Source organism: Narcine bancroftii, chromosome 3, assembly GCF_036971445.1.
Source record: "Narcine bancroftii isolate sNarBan1 chromosome 3, sNarBan1.hap1, whole genome shotgun sequence".
Taxonomy (NCBI): Eukaryota; Metazoa; Chordata; class Chondrichthyes; order Torpediniformes; family Narcinidae; genus Narcine; species Narcine bancroftii.
The window spans coordinates 255,110,298-255,116,119 of NC_091471.1; the positions used below are offsets into that span (position 1 = coordinate 255,110,298).

A 5,822-nucleotide genomic window follows, 5' to 3' on the forward strand; every position below is an offset into this window, starting at 1 on the left:
CTCTGCTCGAGAAGTGCTTGATATTAAGAATATGTAAAATAATATTATTTCACAGCTATGGCAAAGTATTCTATACTGAACTACTATAAACACGTTGTGGAATTGCTGTACATGTGGTCGAGTTGATGTACATGTGGGAAAGTTGATGGAGTCTAGGCTTTTATACATCACTGCTTCTGTCACATGGACAGGAAGTGACATCATCAACCTGTGTTGGATGCAGGTCAATTTCCCGCATTTTCCCACAGCGCATCCGCCATTTCAGGAGCCAGCTTGCCTGCTGGCAAGTAGATTGCCACGTAGCCTCATTAATATTCCTTGCATCGATTAAATATTTTTCTTTGCTTGAATAGCAACTCATAAATGGGCAAGCCGTTATCAGAGATGGTTTTTCTTTTCCCAGGCTTTAATGCTCTCTCTAACCTCATCTCTGGTCATCATCCTCCCTCCTCTGAATGCTCTGCCGTCCACCCCCTTCGCAACAATCTCAATCTCATGTCCAAACTTGCAAAGGTGGTGCTTTTGTGGTCTGGCACACTGATCTCTACCTTGCCAAGGCCAGACGACAACTGTCAGACACTGTCTCTTCCACAGGACCCCACCACAGGACAGCAAGCCACCGTCTCCATCATTATCTTTAACGTCATCACTTTCGGTCACCTCCCTCCAACCTAATTTAATCTCTTACTTTGATGAAAGTCTCAAGCCCAAAACGTTGGTTATGCATCTTTATATTTGCTACATTAAAAAAAAACAGTTTGACCTGCTGAGTTTCTCCAGCATTGTGTTTTTACATGGTTTTAATCATGATTAATCAGATTGCTTCATCAGCAGAGATGATTTCTCTTGAATGAGTGGCCCTGACGAAGGTGCGAACATCCTGACAGACCAGACATCTCTGAACTTCGACATGTCGGCTTCTGGACCTTGAGGGCCAATGGGTCAAGCAGCATCCGTGGGGAGACAGGGTCAGTTTTGGGTTTGGATCCTTTAACAAATTGTGGGAATGGAATGATACTGGGTATATTGGGGGGGTGGGAGGTGGGGGTAGAAGCTGGGGGAGGAGAAGAGGGAGGTCAGGGATGGTGGCGAGAGAAGCTGAGGAGGATAGAGGTGGGGAAGAAGGCCCTGGGCAGTAGCATATGGGAGAGAATGTCCATTGGGAGAGAGAGACCCAGAGGAGAAAGGTGATAGGGGGGGAGAGAGGCCCAGGAGTGAGAGGCCCAAGGGTAGCATGACCCAGAGAGGGGTCCAGGAAGGGATGGGCCTAGAGGTGGGAAAAATGGCCCAGAGGGGATAGGGTCCTGGGGAGAGGCCTGGGAGGAGGGGGGGAAACAGAGGCCCAGGGTGTAGAGGAGCACAGGGGGAATGAGGTGTCTGGGAGGAGGGGCCTAGTGGAAGAGGGGGCTCCTGGGGGAAACCAGGACCCACAGGTTCAGGGAGAGGGAGGGGTGCAGGATGAGGTCCCCAGGGAAGAGCAGAGCACAGGGGGAGAAAGTATTTGTGTTTCTCTGGTTGCTTGACCTTGTGGACATCCAAAGCTGTTTAGACTCTTTTGTTCTGGCATTTTGAGAAACAGAATCATAATTTATTGTCATGAACATGTCACAAATTCTTTTTGTTTTGTGGCAGTGTTACAGTGCAAACATTGCTATAAAATTACATTTAAAAATCAATAAATTAGTGAAAAAATAAGAGAAAGTGGGTTTGTGCCTATAGTTCAATGTCCATTCAGAAAATCTGGTGGAGGAGGTAAAGAAGCTAACCTTTTACTACTGGGTGTTCATCGTCAAACACCTGTACCTCCTTCCTGATGGTTACAGAATGAAGAGGTCATGGCCTGGGTGGTGGGAATCCTTGAGGACAGAGGCTGTTTTCTTAAAACACTGCCTCTTGTAGATGTCCTCGATGGAATGGTGCCTGTGAAAGAGTACAGGCAGGCAGTGCATGGCACCCCTGTGGCCGTTCCCTTCAATAACAGTGTACCATTTTGGATACTGTTGAGGTGAGGGACCTACCAGGGATAAGCCACAGCGATCAGGTCTCTGGCACAGGGTCTGGCCCAGTGGCTAGGAAGGGAAGGGAGGAGAAGGGGACACATAAGAGGATCTGTGGAAGAGATTGTGTATCCTGGGTGGTATGTTGCCTCCCTGATGCCAAGCTCCGAGGTATCTCAGATCGAGTTCACAGCATTCTCAGGAGGGAGGGTGAGCAGCTAGATGTCGTGGTCCATGATGTGGGGAGGAAAAGTGAGGAGGTCCTGCAGGAAAGTTCAGGGAATTAGGCACATTGTTGAAGACAGGACCTCCAGCATTATGGTCTCAGGATTGCTGCCCATGCCATGTTCTAGTGAGGTTAGAAATAGAAGGATAATGCAGCTTAACACGTGGTTGAAGACATGGTGCAGGAGGGTGGGTTTCAGGTTTCTGGATCATTGAGCTCTCTTCTAGGGAAGGTGGGGCCTGTTCCGATAGTTTCCTCTGAACTGGAAGGGGAACTAATATCGTTGCAGGAAGGTTTGCTAGTGGGTTTAAACTAGATTTTCAGGGGGGTGGGAACCAGAGGGCCAGAGCAGATAGAGGAGTAGAAGGGGGAAAGGATGACGTGTAAAGGACTTTATTCCTTGGAAAGTAGAAGAATGGGGCAGATTTGATCAAGGTTTTTAAAATTATGAGGGGGATAGACAGAGTAAATATAGATGGCCTTTTTCCACTGAGGGGAAGTGAGATACAAACCAGAGGACATGGGTTAAGAGTGAAAGGAGAAAAGTTTAGGGGGAACATGAGAGGGAACTTCACACACTGTGACAGAGTATGTAGAGATGTTTGGGAGATAATTTGTGAGGTTTATTAGAGCAGGTCACACACAAACTCTATAATCCACCAGATTTTCTGAATGGTCATTTGCAAAAGGCAACAATGTAGCAACATGCAGCAGTAGTTTGTCTGAAAAACAGTTTGCTGTCTGGAAGAGCATGTGATCTCTGCAAGCAGAGGAAGGACAGCTTTGCTCTCAGAATGGGAGGGAGTGAGATAGAGGAGAGACGCAGAGCGGTTCTCGAGGGACAAGCTTGCAAGCTTTGGGAGATGGCCTAGTCAAAGGAGAGGGGAGGAGGGAGGTTAGGTGGTCAGGGGTGGGGAGGGGGTAGATAATCCAGGAAGAAGGAGCAGGGAGGGAGGTCAGGGATGGGGGCAGAGAAGCTGAGGAGGATAGAGATGGGGAAGAAGGCCCTGGGCGATGGCGTATGGAAGAGAGGATCCATTGGGAAAGAAAGACCCAGAGAAGAAAGGAGCTAAGGGAGTGAGATGCCCAAAGGGGGCAGGACCCAGAGAGGGGCCCAGGAAGAGATGCACCCAGAGGTGGGAAAAGGGGCCCAGGGAGAGGCCTGTGGGGGAGAGAGGCCCAGGGTATAGAGGTGTACAGGGGGAATGAGGGGCCCGTGGGGGAAGAGGTGTCAGGGAGGAAGGGTTTAGTGGAAGAGAGGGGGATCGTGGGGGAGAGCGGGGCCCACCAGTAGAGGGAGAGGGAGGGGCGCAGGATGAGGTGCCCAGGGAAGAGCAGAGCCCACGGGGAGAAAGTATTTGTGTTTCTCTGGTTGCTTGATCTTGTGGACATCCAAAGCTGTTTGGGGCGCATAATGGTAGGATATTGACTCAGGCATATGCTCGTGTTTAGGATGAGAGAGGAAACTGGAACACACAGAAAAAAACTTCCACAGCGATGGGCTCTCACAGCTGAGAGCCAATCAACTGCCCCCACACCCTGTCCAACAGGCGTAAATGCTGGCAGCATCGCAACATCTCCTGAAGGGCCTCGGGCGCTGACCTGATCGTATCAAGAGTCGGGAATTAGGGGCTGAGGTGGGAGACTCAGATTCATCTCTGGACCGGGGTGGGGGGGGGGGGCGGGGATGCGCGGCTGCAGAGGTCACGGGAACATGGAAGGCGGGATCCACAGACGCTCGGTGTCTCTGAAGGGAATCTCCGTCTCGTGGTGGTGGGAGCTCTGGGCCAATGGCATCCCTTTGCATGCTTTTCCGGGCAAACACAGTTTGCGTATTTATGTACATGACAATAAAAGGACCTTGAGCCTTAAATGAATTTTGAGCTGGAGCCTTGTGCTACAATATTAATGATCGAGTGTGTGCTATGGTCCTAATGATGGATGAAGTTCCATGCAAAACTGATAACATTCCTTCCTTTCTGTTTATAGGCTTTCTCAGGTAACTGTAGAGTCAGGCATTACTTTGTGAAGAGATTCAGTAAGTCAACAAGGACTCTCGGAAGCTTCTACAAGTGTACTGTGGAAAACATTCTAGCTGGTTGCATCACTGTCTGGTACGGAGGTGCCAACACTCAGGGTAAGAGAAAACTCCAGAGTGTTGTTTACTTAGCCAGTGACCGGGGACTAATTTTTTAGGTGCTGGAGCTCACCAAAAACAATCAAATATCTTAATGTTATTAGTAGTATTTTACCCCGCCCCCCCCCCCCCGCTCCAGCCACCAGGCCCCTCTCCCCAACACCCGCTTCTGCCAAATCCCCTGTATTCAGAGTGCGGGGTCAGAACAAATCTAATAAAGGGGCTTTAGGGTAACTGCCAGGAGGAGAGGCACTGGCGTATCTATGCAAAGTAGCGCCTGTGGCAGGCGGAAAATTCATCAAAACGAATGGCGATGGGAAGGCCTTGACGCCAACCATGTTGTATTCAGAAATGTATAGTTAAGAGCGAAGGGTAGGATGAGGATGGAGGACAAGTGTAGCAATCGTGGATGAAACAGTTTCCTTGTATGTCCAGAATAGCATTCGGCGGGGATGCAGGGAGGGGTGGGGGAGGGCATGTCATTGACCCTGCCTGTATTTAATATGTTGCCGCTGTTAAATTACCCACTATTAAAATTGACCGCTTATTAATTTTGCCTTCTTTTTACAGAGCTGCACTTCTGTGAGCTCTGGCAGCCCTGCCTGCGACATCACGGACACCAGTCTTCACTCCATCGAGGACATCGACATGAGGTGGTGTCCTAACAAAAAGCAGCCTCTGTCCTCAAAAACCCCACTGCCCAGGCCATGCCCTCTTTACTCTGCTACCATTGGGGGGAAAAGGTGCAAGAGCCTGAAGATGAGCTCTCAGCAGCGCAAGGACAGCTTCTTCCCCACTGCCATCGGATTCCTGAACGATCAATGAACCACAGAGATGGCCTGACTTTGACTTGTTGTTTTCCCTGCACTATATTTACTAAATTTTTGAAAGGTGGTTTATATGAATGTTTGCACCGTGGCACTGTTGCAGAACAATGAATTTTATGTCTTGTTCATGACAATAAATTCTGACTCAGCACAGAATCAGCCTCCATGATTGACTATTAGGTACTGATGCACAGTAATCTCGACATTAAATTTATTTTAAAAAATTTAGAAATACAGCATGGTAACAGGCCGTTTTGGCTCACGAGTCCGTGCCATCCAACTTTATACCCAATTGACCTATACCTCTGGTACGTTTCAAATGGTGTGAGGAAACTGGAGCCCCCGGGGAAAATCCACATAGATACGGGAGAACGTACAAACTCCTCACAGACAGCGCAGGATTCGAATCCCAAACCTGATCACTGGTGCTGTAAAGTCACTGCCAACCCTGCCGCCCCCAAATGTTCCACGTTCCTCTATACCTTGGGGATTCAAAGGTTCGTCTCTGTCGATTGACCTCCAGACATTTCTTTATAGAAACTGAACAATCTTGAGAATTATATCTACTGTTTTGCAAAGTTTACTCAGCCAGTCTTGACATGGCTCATTCAGAACCATTTAAGTCAGTGACCGGA

General features: G+C 48.9%; 1 long non-coding RNA gene across 1 annotated transcript; it reads left to right on the plus strand.

The window, feature by feature from the left end:
* Nucleotides 1–837: 837 nt before the first annotated feature.
* LOC138756460 (uncharacterized) lies at nucleotides 838–5,343 on the plus strand. Its single transcript, XR_011353082.1, has 4 exons — nucleotides 838–968; nucleotides 3,676–3,860; nucleotides 4,213–4,360; nucleotides 4,931–5,343. It is a non-coding gene; the product is annotated as an uncharacterized lncRNA (long non-coding RNA).
* Nucleotides 5,344–5,822: the final 479 nt, after the last annotated feature.